We start from the raw sequence: 14,638 nt of genomic DNA, 5'->3' as shown, positions 1-14,638 counted from the left end.
AACAGTAGTAAAAAGGAATGAACATCAGCTACAAACAATAATATAAATGAATTGATGAATATTAGAAACTTGAGTGAAAAAACACTATGCACATTATCATGTCATTTTTTATAAAGCCCCGAACAAAACAAAAATAAACTGTTTAGGAATGCATCCATATATGGCAAAAGTGTTTTGTTTTTAATGAAAGGGAATGTAAAATTCAGAAGAGCAGTTATTTTGGTGTAAAAAGTAAAAATCATGGAGGAGACGCCAGATATTAATGTTTCAGCCCCTGTGTATTTATATTTTAATATTTTCACAATATACATACATACATGTACATATGCATGTACATGCATATGTGTATACATATGTTACATTTCGCATTTATTATTTTTTAAGTAGGTTTCACACCCAGGACAGAGCCCAATGTGGGGCTTGAACTCAAGATCCTTAGATCAACACCTGAGTTGGATGCTCAATCAACTCAGCCACCCAGGTGCCCCCATTCCTTATTTTGTATGCATAAAACATTACATAATAAAAATTTAAGATAAATATATTTTGTGTGTCATAATATTGTGATGTAAATTCCTAAAAGATCTTAAGACCAACATATTTTCCTTGAGAGGTTGAGAATTTATAAGAATTGAGAAGGAGGGACCAAGTGAAGTCTCAATTCTGTTGCAAAGGACTCACAATGCATTTCTGCAGCTAGCTTTTAGAGCAGCCCTCATCAAATGATATAGCAGTTTCCTAAAACCCAGGATCATATTTCCAACCCAACTCCAAATACCTCAGGATTATTTAAATGGCTCATGTTAGCCAGTCCACTCCCTTCCACTAGGGATAAGACCATTTGACATATTATATAACCCCTTGAAGGTTTTTTTTTTAAGTAAGCTCTATGCCCATGTGGGGTTTGAACTCACAACCCCAAGATCAAGAGTCACATGCTCTACTGACTGAGACAACCGGGTGCCCTATTTGAGGGTTTATCTTTTGATTTAACATAACAAATCTTCAGTCTGAAACACTGGACAAGCATTTTTCAAAGAACAGGGAAATAATGATCATTATCAGCAACTTCCCATCATTCTTTTTGTCTTGATGCTACAAGGAGAAAGTTCATGAAAGAACTCAGAAATACTGGAAAAGCCCTTTGGGACCTAGATTTACATACAACTGTGAGTTTTCCTTTGGAGTAAGTCTCACAGTCAAAGAAAGTGGAGAGGAGAGAGGGGAAAGTGGGGAGGAAGAAGGGGAGAGAGAGAGTAGAGGAAATGGGAAGGAAGAAGAAGTGAAGAAGGAGAAGGAGAAGGGAGAGAAGAAGTGATGAGGGAGGAAGGAAAGAGGAAAAGGGGTAAGTTGGGAGAGGGAGAGGAAAGTAAAGAAGAGAAGGAGAAAAACATGGGGGGATGGGCAGGAGGGAAGAAATAGGGATAAAGGAAGTGAAGCCCGGAGGAGAGAAGAGAGATGGAGAGGATGAAAAAGAGATGGGAAGGAAGAAGGGAGCTGAGAGGTGGAGGAGAAAGTTACACAGTCTGAGGGACCACTCTTCTACATGCTGTGCTAGATTATTATATACAGGTCATCTCATTTACTTCTCCCAACAACCTTGAGAGGGAAACCAGGAAACCTGGGACTCAGTAAAGATAGAAGACTGAAAGTGACAAAGCCAGTAAGTGACTGAATTTAACTCTAGATCTTTCTGACTTTGAAACTAAACTCTTTCTAAGTGCCCACCTCTCACAACTGAATTCCAGAACAAGGTAATGCACCAAGGAGCAGGTGCCTGGAGCACAGCAATAAGATGAAAACCCCAAACACATGGACATCAGAAAGTTTCATCTTACTAAAGAGAAGAGTATTTGATCATTCTTGACTAGTCTCACTAGAAATCATATTGAATAGGAAGTAGACAAAAGAAATGGGGCACTTAATTCCGAACAGTCAAGAACAATTGATTAAAGAGAAGTATGAAAAACTTTTGAAGAAAGAGATAGCATTATCTAAAAATTCAAAAGGCAAGGAAGGTAAAATTGGATGTAAACTTTTAAGAAAACACATTTCTACTGATTCACAGAAAAGAGAAAACCACAGAAGAGATAGTATCAGCAGACTAATTCAAGCTAGAAGCTCTAAAAATAAAACTGCATATTTAGTAAGAATACTAAAATACCACTAATATAAGACTAATGTAGACAAAGATTTAAAGAAACAAAGTTTGCTATGAGCTCAGGTGTTTATAAGGTTAAGAACTGGCCACACCACCTCTCCGAATTCACTGTGTCCCCAGGGAAGGTCTCAGGCATCAAAAACAAGGCAAAGGGGGTTAATATCCAAATACATAAAGAACTTCTACAACTCAACACAAAAAAACCCTTATAATCTGATTTTGAAAATGGACAGATGACCTGTCATTTTTCCAAAGAAGACATCCAGATGGCCAACAAACACATGAAAAGATACTCAGCATCACTCATCATCAGGAAAATTCAAATCAAAACCACACTGAGATATCATCTGATACCTGTCAGAATGGCTAGAATAAAAAAGATAAGAAATAACAAGTGTTGGTGAGGATGTGGAGAAAAAAGAGCCCTGTGCAGTGTTTCAGGGAATATGAATTGGTACAGCCACTGTGAAAAACAGTATGGATGTTCCTCCCAAAATTAAAAATAGAAATACCATATTGTCCAGTAATCCCAGTCCTGGGTATTTACCGAAAGAAAACAAAAACACTAATTTAAAAAGATATATGCATCCTTATGTTTATTGGAGCATTATTTACAATAGCCAAGATATGGAAGCTTCCAAGTTTCCACCAATAGATGAATGGATAGAGAATTTGTACACACACACACACACACACACACACACACACACACACACACTGGAATATTACTCAGCCATAAAAGAATGAGATCTTGCTATTTGCAACAACATGAATGGATGTAGAGGGCATTACTAAGTGAAATAAACCAGACAGAGAAAGACAAATACCGATTTCACTTCTATGTGTAACCTAAAAAAACAAAACAGACTCCTAAATACAGAGAACAAATTGACGGTTCACAAAGAGGAGGTAAGTGGGAGGATGGGTGAAATAGATACAGGGGATTCAGAGGTACAAACTTCCAAGTATAAAATAAGTCAGTCAGAGAGATGAAAAGTACAGCATAGGGAATACAGTAAATAATATTGTAACAATGTTATATGGTGGCAGATGACGACTTTTTGCTTACTGTGCTAAGCACTGAGTAATTTATAGAATTATTGAACCAAGTTGTACACCTAAAGCTAATATAACATTGTATGTTAGACTCCAATAAATAAATAAATGAAATATATTAATTCAAGATCTAAAAAGAAAAAAACAAAATGAAGGTAGCACAGACCCTGGGGTCAAAGCTGTAGGATCCCCCTCGGTTCTGTCTTGTGCCCCCACCAGAGTGCCATAGTCACCGGTTGAGAGATCTCCATCGGGGTATGGAGGAGTCCAGGAGAAAGAAATGGGAAATCGCTGCTCACTAGTCACTGGTGTTCAGGTCTTAAATGAAAGGAGAAAAAGGAATTGTTGACCTTTCTGCACCATCCATCCCAGGTTCCCGGTGCAGGCAAGCAGTTAGGTTTGCACGATATGCCAGGAGTAGGAGCATGCTTTTACCATCCAGGGTCCTGCCAGGAAACAGATGGCACGCTCCCATGGGGTAACTGAGAAGTGTTTAATGAAGAACTCTCTATAAGAGCAAGGGCAAGGTTAAGGGAAACCATTAAGGACGGTGCGGTACCCTGGGGTGAGTAAATCCCTGAGAACTGAGCGTTGGGAGAGGGCTGTCCAGGCACCACAGCCACGGTCAGTACAAGAATGCAGCTAGTGACAATCCACAAGGAGACAGGGTGGAAGTCTCTACTATCCTCCTCCGATGTCCTGTTTGTGCTTCCCGTTGCCAGAGGGTAAATGAGTCCACTGATGTGGGCCACAGTGCAAGGCAAAGAGAGATGGGGAGTAAACCCAGAGAGGCGAACAGAGTAGCCAACACAATCATGGAAAAATTATGGGTATATGCAAAGATTTAACTATAAGGCTACTCATCGCACATTTTTTGTAAAAGCAAAAAAATATGGAAATGACCTAAATGCTAGAGAGACACAAAAATAAGGTTATACCTGTTTGAGGGCAGAGACAATCTCCCCTATTTTTGTATATAAAACACAGCGATTGGAATCATGCCTTGCATAGGAAATACTCCGTAAACATAAAAATTGCTAGTGTGGGGGCATAGTTACAGATACAGAAAGATGTTCGTTGATTCAGTTCCAAAAACAGTTGCAAAATAAAGTGGTAATGGTCCCATTTTGTTTGATTGCTAGGTACCTAAATAGATGCAGGAGGCAGGTTTGGAAAAACGTACATGGAGATGGTTGGAATGATTAATGACGCTGTGAGGGAAGCTGTGTTGTGGTTTTGTTTTGTTTGTTTTGTTTTTGTGCTTCATTTTCTGATTCTCTGTAATGAATACAAATTGCTTTTGTAATGAGAAAATACATCTTTTTCCAGTTTCATTTATAAAACAGCGTTCACGTTCCTGGTGTTTTCCTTTCCTTTCCCTGTGTCATCTCTTGCTCCGTAACCTTGAGAGTGGCAGCAGATGGCTGGGCAGGCATGTGGATCGAGGGGAGGGGAGGGAATCCCACCATATGGGAGCATGGCTCACAGCTTGTGGAGCACCAAGGACCAAAATACAGAAGAGTGGCAGAGGCCTAGAAAAACCTCCTGTTCCCAAGGCTTTAAATCCTAGGAAGCTGAGAATTAGAGTACATGCTGACAATGACTAAAAAGTATTTTTAAGCTGCGCTGGAAGCAAGATGAACAAGCAGGGAAGAGTGCTAGCAAAAGATGTCACATTACCAGATAGCGTGGAGAAGCGGGTGCTTTCAGCTTTGCTTTAATGTCAACCATAAATGAGGCTTTCTTCTCCTTTTCCCTTTCTTGGCCATCATCATCCTCATTATCCCCACCATTCGCATTGTCACCTTTTCCAAAGTCACTACCATTATCAACATCGCCATTCCAGATAGTAAACTTTGCAAAAGCAACACATACGCCTTATCCTTGGATATACTGGACCATTTAACACATGATCCCACAGGGTAAGCCTGAACCAAAATCACAAGGATAAAGGCATTCTTGTCAAATGAGCAGATAACATGATGCAGGGAAGAAGCGTTAATACATAGCATGAAAAGTGTATACATTTTTTGAGCCAGCATCCCAAAGGGTGGGAAGTTCTCATCATGTAGCCTCACCCCAGTATATTTATTATGCATTTATTTCTAAATCTTACACATACTCTACTACCATAGCGCAATACCATATACATTATAAGATACATATAAAACTAAAACTTTAATGAAAAAGGCAACGTTTGTTTTCTACATCCCAATGGATTATTTTGGGGTTCATATATCTTGCATGAGAAACCACCATCCTAAATGACAGAATCAGGATCCAAAGTTTTTGAAACAAATCCATAAAGGAGGCTGTGACCAACGACACGAGATTCAATACAGATGAAGGTCAAACGTTGCATCTGAGTTTCCAAACTGAGTCCAAGTTGAGGAGTTTAATATGCAGGTATACTCTTGTAATACTGACACATCACCACCAGATGACTTCTGGCTCTAGTAATTGAACATGGGTGGACTGAGCAATAAGCAACATTTAAAGAAAAGCCAACCTTGACAATTATTCAAATGTACCAGATGGCGCCCTGTTCTTGCTACTATCACTATTCAACATCGCTGTATTAAATTAGTGTGTTCTCTTTCTAGGGATTTCTTGAAACAAAATAAGGTTTCAGAGGGCAAGAACAATATATGCCTGCTTGATCATTTTTGAAAACTGCTTTAATACCAAGGCAACCAGAAATCCTCACTTGCCCAAGAGAGCCCTGCCTTTCCCCACTTTGGCACCAGCAGCCTAGGCTTGGGTTATTACTTCTGTTGGCTACTGACCACAGCAGCAGGAAGGAGCCGGCATCCTTCCTAGCTCACCGGTGTGGCTTCCTTGTCCAAGTCCACCCAAATCTGGATGTTCATGTCATAACTTCAGAATTAAATTAGGGGACTTCTGCAGAAACTGCCACCCCCGAAGGGTGGGGTTGGGGAAACCAGAGTGTGTCCTGGGTAGAAGAACCTTTGGGCCACAACAGCTTTACGGAAGGTGAAGGGGAGCAGAATATGCAACCCCAAAACGTGCCACTTTGGAATGTGGATTGTTTTCAGCTGCAGGTGGTCAAGACCCAGGAGAATCAAGAAAAACTTTTATCTTTCCCTCAATCACCTGAAAGAAGGCAGATAGGGGCCCAGCCCAAAAAGAGAGCTATTATCAGAGATAACTTCTTATCTGAGTGAGCCACCCGGCTTGGCAGGCCAATCCTCTCATTACCGAACACCTGCTCTTCTTCTGTCTGGGAATCACCCTTCTCCCCTTAGAAGCCCCAAGCCCTAGTCAGCTCAACTTGTCCTTGAGTCGCACATCTTCGAGCTTCTACACATAGATAATTCGTTTTTCTCCTGTTAATCTCTCTCATGTCAATTGAATGATTAGACCAGTCAAGAAATCTAGAAGGGAAGCAGGGAAAGTGGTTGTCCCCTACCAAGATTAAGGTATGATGGAGTAAAGAGAACAAACGGTTTGGAGTCGGATGTGGGTTGGAATCCTCCCTCTGCTGTGTGCTATGTGATACCGGGCAAGCTCCTGAACTTCTCCTTTACAAAGGGCAGTTAGTAGTAAAATGTCAGATGATTTGTTAGGCTTATTGTAGGCACTGGAAATATTTACAGAACACCAGGCGCAGGATCCAGGCACACCATTTGCCCTGTCATGCCTGCTGATGTGACTACCTGAGGCACTTGTTAAAAATATAGATATTGGGAGGGCTCAGTCAGTTGAGTGTCCAACTTTAGCTCAGGTCATGATCTCAGAGTTTGTGGGTTCGAGCCTGCAGCCTGCTTCGGAGTCTGTGTCTCCCTCACTCTCTGCCCCTCCCTGTCTCGTGCTCTCTCTCAAAAATAAACATTTAAAAATTTTAAAAAATACAGACATCGGGGCGCCTGGGTGGCTCAGTCAGTTAAGTGTCCCACTCTTGATTTCGCTCAGGTCATGATCTCATGGTTTGTGAGATCAAGCCCCAAGTTGGGGTCTGTGCTGACAGTGCAGAGCCTGCTTGGGATTCTCTCTCTCCCTCTCTCTCTCTCTGCCCCTCTCCTGCTCATGAGCTCTCTCTCTCTCTTTCTCTCTGTCTCAAAAACTAAACTTTAAAAAAAAACACATATTTCTCCCCCAGAGATGCAGATGTCATAAGCCCAAGGTGAGTGAACCATAAACCAGGGTGAACATTCTACAATTCCCTGCATCTGAGGAAAATATATGTATTTTTAAGAAGTCCCCTTCCTCCTGAAGTGACTCTTACTGTCAAACCAGCTTAGGCATTCTGCACCGACAGAGATTTACCGTGACTGTGATCGCTGTCATTGCTATTCCACTCCTGCCTGGCGCCCACCCCCGAGGCACTGCTCCAGGGTGCCAGTTACGGAGCCTGCCTACTTTCTTCCACCAAAGGCGCTGCGTTTTCTACTCTACTTCCTTCCTCCCACCTTCACTCCTCAGTCAACCTGCTCTCTGCCATCTGTTGAGTTGGAAAGGCCCGAGTGGATGAATTCACAGGAAGGCTTTGAACTGAAAATGACTTACTGAGTTGTGCAGGCCAGGCATACTTCATAATAAGTGGCACAAACTAGAAAAATTCATCCTAAATAATAGCAGTCCTGGCCCAGGGGGAGATGTTTGGAGAAAAGGGATCTCTCAGTTCCTGCCTTTGCCTATGTGCTGATTCATTTGCATGTGTGTAGGAATCACTCAGAAGATCTTGTTAAAATGCAAATTATGCTGTTATATACACTACCTAAGACGGCCCGAGATTCTGGACTTCTGCCCGGCTCCTGGGTGATCCAATGCTGGGGGTCCTAGGACGTTGTGAGTGTCAAGGGTTGGGTAATGGTGAAGAAAAGAGAGCTACATCCCTAAACGTTTGGAAAATTACCAACAGCTAGAGACTGATGTGATCAGGAATGTCTAGAGAGTCTTAGTAAAGCAGGAAGAGATAGGCCTGTTGCCAGCACACCCAGACACGACCCACAAACACCAAATCAGAACTTTTCAGCAACCTCAGTGACTTCACTTGATCTTCACCAAAAGGTTGACAAGCGATCCCTCAACAATGTAAAAGTAATTTTTTTCCACAAGGAAACATTTCCACAGGGAAATAACAACTAAGAGCTTCCAAATTAATTGTAAAAAGCATTTGATGTAGTTATTTTAAAAAATTTATGTTTATTTATTTTTGAGAAAGAGAGAGGGAGAGAGAGACAGAGTTTGAGCAGGGAAGGGGCAGAGAAAGAGGGCAACACAGAATCCAAAGTAGGCTCCAGGCTCCGCTGAGCTGTCAGCACAGAGCCTAATGAGGGGCTCAAACCCATGAACTGTGAAATCATGACCTGAGCAGAAGTCAGACACTTAACTGACTGAGCCCCCCAGGCGCCCATCCATTTCTTAATCACCATCTCAAGATTGCCACCCTGCTGGGGGTAGAGGGTATTTCCTGGGACTCTCCTCCATCTTTGTTTCCCTCTGATTATAAACTAATTAGAAGCTCAGGTTGGTGGGTTCGAGTCCTCCATCGGGCTCTGTGCTGACAGTTCAGAGCTTGCAGCCTGCTCCGGATTCTATGTCTCCCTCTTTCTCTCTGCCCCTCCTCCACTCAAGCTCTGTCTCTGTCTCAAAAATAAATAAACATTAGAAAAATAAATTAATAAGTAAAATTACATCTCAACAATGATAAAAAGTCGAGGTGAATGCGCTTGTTGTACACACGACAGACAAGACAAGAACACCGAGTTAGTTGCTGACAGAGCCAGCACTCCTGAAACAATGAAATTTCCATTAGCCTGTGGGGCACGGTCAGCGCCACACACGCCGCACACGGAAATGGTTTGGAAAACGTTCAGCTGGTTCCTGCCGTTAATGTTCCGCAGGAAGTTAAAGCACAATGTGAAACACTCACACACCGAATGTGAAAGCTGGGAACAATGGAGCAGAGTCCTGGCATTCTACAATTTGGGTAGTTAATCTGTTTGTGACCCTGGATGGTGTCCACGAAGCAGCTGCTGGCTCCGTAACTGCAGCTGTTTTTAGGAAGACAAGTTCCACCTCGGGTGTGTGAGTGTGAAGCTTCTAGGGACACTGACATCCGCTGGGGGGGGGGGTCACAAACATATCACGTGACCCTCCGGCCGCATCTATCACCTAGGAAAACCAGCTTTGGCTCTTGCACAGATTCAAAGCCTCTTCCTGGGGCAGCTGGAGCTTCCTGGAACCACACGGTGGTGTTTGTTTATGAGCCACTTAAAACTGCCTCGGCTGTGGAGCGGACCCGGCCAGGCCCCTGGTCTGGCGTCCACACTGCCTCTTGCGCGGAAAGCCTTCCTCCTGTCCCTGGAAACCTGGCTTTTCAGCCTCCAGCTGCTGAGCTCCCAGGCCGAGGAAAACAGCATCAAGCAACGTCAGCCAGAAATTTTCACTGTGTCTGCGGTTCTTTCTGCTTGTGCCTGTGGGAAGATAATATTATACTCAACCTTATAAAAGGCTAGTCGTCTTCGTATGCTCTGACTGCTAGATTTTAACCTCTGCTGCCTTTTTGAAGTGGAAAACACAAAGGAGGAGTAGCCTGTTCGCTGTCTAGTTTGGGACTCGACGGGACAATTGTCTAGTTTACCTCCGGTATTAAACACAGCACTCAGATTTTTCTTTTGTGTTTTAACTTTTGATTGACCTAGAACAAATATATAGTAAAGTGCACAAATTATATTCTAACAGCTCACCAAGTACAAACTGATCACATCCTCTGAATCAGCACCCGACAGGAAATGGAGCAGTACAGGACCCCGGAAGCCCCTTTCCTGCCCCCTTTCAGTCAGCACCCCTCCCTGTCCTCTGGAATGACTCTTCACTTTTATTTATTTATTATTTTTTTAATGTTTACTTATTTTTGAAAGAGAGACAGAGTGCGAGTGTGGGAGGGGCAGAGAGAGAGAGAGAAAGACACAGAATCCCAAGCAGGCTCCAGGCTCTGAGCTGTCAGCACAGACCCCGAGGCGGGGTTTCAGACTTACGAATTGCAAGATCATGGCCTGAGCCAAAGTTGGACCATTAACCAACTGAGCCACCCAGGCGCCTCTATCCTGACTTTTAATATTCCATAGATTGGCTTGGCATCTTTTCAAATCATAATCAAAACTCTGAAAACAGATTTATTTTTGAAACATGAAATTAAGAAGTAATAATATTAATACCAAACATTTTAACTTGTTTTTTATAGTAATTTGAGAGTCTTAATATTAAAGTTTATTTTTTAGGGGTGCCTGGAGGGCTTAATCTGGTAAGCCTCTGACCTTAGCTCGGGTCATGATCTCGCAGTACATGAGTTTGAGCCCCGTGTCCAGCTCTGTTGTGACAGCTTGAAGCTGGAGTCTGCTTTAGAATCTGTGTCTCCCTCTCTCTCTTCCCCTCCCCTGTTCATGTTCTGTTTCTCTCTCAAAACATAAACAAACATTAAAAAAAAAGTTTTAAGTGTCTTTTTTAGTCCAGTCCAATTGCTATGTACTGGATTGTGTCCCCCCAAAATACATATGTTGAACTAGACCCCAGAGTGACTGTATTTGTTGACAGGGGTTTAGGAGGTATTCAAGGTTAAGGTCATAAGGCTGGAGCTCTGATCTGATACGACTGTGGCCTTGCAAGAAGAGGAAGGTATCTCCACCCCCCTACCTCCGCCCCCAAACAATCTGCCCTATGAGACCACAGCAAGCAGCCTACCAATCCATAACCAGGAAGAGAGAGCTCAGCAGGGCCTCACCTTTCTGGACTTCCCAGCATCCAGAACTGTGAGAAATACATTTCTGGTGTTTAAGCCTCCCAGTGTATGGGGTTTAGTCGTGGCAGCCAGAGCTAACCAATACATCCATTTTCTTTACGATGCGTTTCACTTTTCTGAGTTAATGAATTTATCTCCAAAGGCCAGCCTCTCTACTTCAAAATAATGCATCGTGTTTTCATTATTAAGAGAAACTGGTACAAAAATTAACTTTGCCCAGTTGGACAAGCAGGTTTCTTGGATAGATGTAATGAGACCTGTGCATGAAGCGCCGGGGCGCGAAAGCAGGCAGGCCAGACCCCTCTCTCCCATGAAATTAATACACGCCTTTGTCAGGAAGTTTCAGTTATGTCAAGTAATTGGCCAATATTAATGGTGTCTTTAACGTAGGCTTAGGTGTCCTTACTTGGAAGGAATGCAGTAACCCCCCCCCCAATCGCCCGCCGTCCTTGCTACTGCCTTTGAAATCAGGGTGAGAGCTGCAGAGTCTCACATTAAAAGTAGGCATCGAACACATGTTGTTGATTAAAGAGGCGGCTGGAAGATTCTGAAGAGGAGCTGGAGCAACACAGGTGCCAAGAGGTGGCTTTCTTTAATCAATGCTCTGTTGGGAAGAATCAGGCTCCCAGTGGGATCGCCCACAGTACCCAAAGGGGGTGCAGTGGTTCTGTTTGCAAGCCAGTGTGACGAGAAAGGTTTCCACTGAGTTATATTTCCAAAAGCCACCGTTTTCCCCTCCTGTAAACAAATGCCAATTAATGTGTAGGATGTGACTTTCTTAGCGTCGAATAAAAATAACAAGGCGACTGGGTGCTACACAATTTGCCACTTGTGCTTTTAATTTACAGACCTACCACATGCCACTTGTGTCGGTCAAAGAGACGAGATCATCAGAAAGGTAAGCTAATGGGGAGAATGAAATGTTTGAATATCGGGTCCTCCTCATAGCTCAAAAGGCACTGTTTAGTATACTGCATCCAAATATAAAACAAATGATCTGTCTCCAACGTAAACTATTTAGACTGAAAACCAGCCAAATGAAAGCAGCTGCCACTAGATTAAAAAGTCATTTTCTCAGCCAACTCAGATTAAAAAAGAAACATTTTATGAACATATTTCTTCAACTCAAGCAGATTTTTATTATTCTGTGTTTCAGCTGCACACAAAAATAAAAACAGCATCTCCTGGCGTGACCATTTGCCAGAAATTTCATTTCAGATAAACAGATGGTGCTAAACTAAAAATATTAGTAGGGTATCATCTGTGAAATTCACATCATTTTAGTATATGTTGTCCTTAGTCTTTTTTTGAAACAAAGAAGGGTTTTTTTCTAAATCTATTACACCAAAATAGAGCTAATATTTATGTTCAAGGATGTTGAATAGGGGGCAGTTGGCATTTCTCTTATGTCCCTTATCTCTAGGGGCTCTTGATGAGAAATAAAATTAAAACATACTGTTTTGTCTTTTTCACTAAAGGGCCCTAAGCTAAATCTGGATCCAAATTTTGAAGACTACAAATTAAGGTTAGAACTCGTCTTCCCGGTTGGTTTACTTGCTATTCAAGGCTTGGGCACACGGTGCACCCGGGGACCTAAGTTCTCTATGGCTGACACCAGTGAAATGCACAAAAGCGGATAAAGGAGAAAAGGTCAAGGACAGCAAATGGCTGAAAGACGAGTTTCCCAAGGGCCATTCATAATTAAAACAAAAAAAATAAAGCTGTACTTCCCATCACACAGTGAAAGTTCTACCCCAGGGCCAACAGCTACAGCAACTCTGAGGCCCAACCAAAGCCCTAGGTGGCTGGCAGGGTTGGGTCAGCGTGCATCTCCACCTTGTGTAGTCTTACCACACAGCACACATCAGGTCGAACCACGGGAAAGTGCCAATGCTCAACCAGTTTTGACCATCGGATATTTCAACCTAATATTGAGACTCTTTCCCGAGACCACCTCATTTCTAACCCCACCCCAGTACACATCAAGAATGTTATGCATAGGGGCGCCTGGGTGGCTCAGTCGGTTAAGCCTCCGACTTCGGCTCAGGTCAGATCTCACATTCGTGGGTTCGAGCCCCACGTCAGGCTCTGTGCTGACAGCTGGCTCAGAGCCTGAAGCCTGCTTCCGGTTCTGTGTCTCCCTCTCTCTGCCCCTCCCCCTCTCCTGCTCTCTCTCTCTATCAAAAATAAATAAAACATTTTAAAAAAATTTTTAAAAAGAATGTTATTCATAAACATAATCAAGAGTACAAATTTAACATCAAAAGCCTATTCTGATAGGTGCCGAAGTATATAAGAATTTGAGTCTACTTCTGCTGCCACCAGCATCCATAATTACGAATTAACTAATTCAGATAAATAAAAGGCTTTGATATTATTTCTCCAGGAAATAAAAGAAGGCCAAACCCTATTTGGAAATATATAGGTAGCCTTAAAGGGATTAAAAAACCCATAAGTATATATGACTTTCCTGGATTAATACTACCTTAGACGAGTGATTCTTTAAGGCAAGGCTCCTCAGCCTTGGTACTATTGGCATTTTGGACACAATAATTGTTGTTGGTGGAGGAGGGTGGTCCTGTGCCTTATAGCAAGTTTAACAGCATCCCTGGACTCTGCCCACTAGATGCCAGTAGCAAGCTCCCCTCCAATTAGGACAACCAAAAATGTCTCCACACATTGCCAAATGTCGGGAGTGGGGGGCACGGTCACCCCCAGTTAAGACTTGAGAAGACTTCTTTCAGGTCTTCACTCCGTGGCCAACCTATCCCATGCGTTCCTCCTTACCCCATGAGGAGTAAAGCCTCACTAGAAAGTACCTTCTCAAAGGTTTTGCATTAGGGTTGCCAGATTTAGCAAATTAAAAGAGGATGCCCAGTTAAATTTGAATTTCAGATAAACTTGAAACCATGTTTAGTATAAACATGTCCCAAATATCGCAGAGCATTTAATCTGACAAACTTATTTCCAGTGAAGTGCTAATATCATAAATAAATGACTATAAATAAATAGATAGAAAGATAGGATTAAAACAGGATTAAATAGTTAGAATGACGAAGGTAACACAGCCAGTAGGAGCCAGGCAGCTCTGAGGTGGAACCTGATGATGTCCAACCTCCAATGTGGGAGGCAAAATTATAATCCTGTTCCTGATTAGTTATGTGAGTCATATGATGAAGCGAGGCAGCTCTTTAAAGATGAAGTGAGTCATACATTATGTTTCTAACACTTGGCGCTCTCCGGGTGCCTTGGGCTGATGACCTAGGAGTCTAAGAGCGCCATGGACAGGACACTCATCTGGCAGATGGACTCGAACAGGCCCCAGGCAGCACCTGCCCCTTGCAAGAGGTGAAGCCCAGAAGACTGAGGTTGGCTGCCCACTCATAGCTGCCTGGCATGCCGGGTCCCCAAGAGCTGAATGACCCACTCAGGCCCCTGAGATAGGGCCAGGTAGCACATCCTGAACAGAGAGGTGTGCAAAGACTGAGAGAAGGAAAATGGCAGCCTGACACGTGGAGGGCTATGGTGTTCAACTCCTAAAATGCTCTTCTCAAAAGAGCTTTTTGCTGGGGTGCGTGGGTGGCTCAAGTCGGTTAAGTGGCCGACTTCAGCTCAGGTCATGATCTCCTGGCTCGTGGGTTCCAGCCCCGCGATGG

The sequence above is a fragment of the Suricata suricatta genome, chromosome X (assembly GCF_006229205.1).
Source record: "Suricata suricatta isolate VVHF042 chromosome X, meerkat_22Aug2017_6uvM2_HiC, whole genome shotgun sequence".
NCBI lineage: Eukaryota > Metazoa > Chordata > Mammalia > Carnivora > Herpestidae > Suricata > Suricata suricatta.
The sequence above is the reverse complement of the archived record's forward strand: the minus strand, read 5'-3'. Positions refer to the sequence as shown.